Source organism: Panthera pardus, unplaced genomic scaffold (genome assembly GCF_024362965.1).
Source record: "Panthera pardus isolate Hobbes unplaced genomic scaffold, ASM2436296v1 HiC_scaffold_18, whole genome shotgun sequence".
Taxonomy (NCBI): domain Eukaryota; kingdom Metazoa; phylum Chordata; class Mammalia; order Carnivora; family Felidae; genus Panthera; species Panthera pardus.
The window spans coordinates 32,183,696-32,185,102 of NW_026526743.1; the positions used below are offsets into that span (position 1 = coordinate 32,183,696).

At 44.6% G+C, this 1,407-nt stretch overlaps 1 non-coding gene across 1 annotated transcript; it reads left to right on the forward strand.

Annotated features, from left to right (window-relative positions):
* The first annotated feature begins 963 nt into the window (after positions 1-963).
* On the forward strand, positions 964-1,048 carry TRNAP-UGG (transfer RNA proline (anticodon UGG)). Its single transcript has one exon. It is a non-coding gene; the product is annotated as a tRNA-Pro (tRNA).
* Positions 1,049-1,407: the final 359 nt, after the last annotated feature.

The window sequence follows — 1,407 nt, forward strand, 5'->3', positions numbered from 1 at the left end:
TTCTTCAGCTAAAGACCCAGAAGTGGGATTGCTGGATTATATAGTAATTCTATTTTTCACTTTTTTGAGGGACTTCCTATTCTTTTCCAGAGTGGCTGCACCTGTTTACATTCCCACCAGGGTTCCCTTTTATCTACATCCTCCCCGATACTTGTTACTTCTCGTCCTTGTGATACTTGTGATACTTTCTGGACACCTTTGAGGTGATATCTCATTATGGTTTTGATTTGCATTTCCCCGATGATGAGTGACGTTGAGCATCTTTGCATGTGTCTGTTGGCCATCTGGATGTCTTCTTTGGAAAAACGTCTATTCAGACCCTCTGCTCATTTTTTCATCGGATCGTTTGGGCTTTGTTTTGGTGTTGAGTTGTATGAGCTTTTTTTAAAACATATTTTGGACAGTAACCCCTTCTTGGATATATTGTTTGTAAATACCTTCTCCCGTTCACGAAGTTGACTTTTTGTTTTGTCGTGCAAAAGCTTTTTTAGTTTGAGGTGGTCTCACTTCCGACACCGTTATTTCCGATGGTGGATTCTGGTGGACCTTGATGGAAAGTTTTGTGGACGTGAACTTCATCTGAGCCGGCACTTGGACTCTTCTTTATTCCTAAGCCAGTGGTGCAGAACAGAGGTTAGCAACCTTTTTCTTAAAGGGTCAGACAGAACTTTAGGCTTTAAAGCTATCTGGTCTCTGTCACAACTGCTCATTCCTGTGATTGCAGCACGGACACAGCCATAGGCAACATGCAAATGAGTATGTGGGCTGGGATTGTGTTCCAATAAATCTTTCTTTATAAAAACAGGTGAACTCGGCCCCCGGGCCATAGTCCGTAGGCCCCGACTGTGGACTGAGAGAATGGTGCCCGGATCTCGGCTGACTGGTTCAAGCCGGGGTCTCGACCTACTGGATTCTCAAGCTTCAGGAAATCATTTCATCTCATTACATGAAATTGAGAGGGGCACCCGGGTGGCTCAGTCGGTTGAGCGTCTGACTTGGGCTCAGGTCATGATCTCAAGGTTCGTGGGTTCGAGCCCCGCGTCGGGCTCTGTGCCGACGGCTCGGAGCCTGGAGCCTGCTTCGGATTCTGTGTCTCTCTCTCTCTCTGTCTGCCCCTCCCCCAATCATGCTCTGTCTCTCTCTGATTCTCAAAAACAAATCAACATTAAAGATTTAAAAAAAAAAGAAACTGAGATAAGGATGTGGTGAGAATCAAATAACTGAGTATGTAAGTGACTTAGAATTTCTCAAAACGGAAAGTATTATCGTGCGCCGCCCTTCAAGGCTTTTAAATCAGAACCCACATTGATTTTAGCACAACAAACTCAAGTCTAGGCAAGCCTGCAGACTTTGAGATCTCAAAGGAAAGAGCTCAGTGTCTTGGATGAGATCCTATTGATTTTCTGA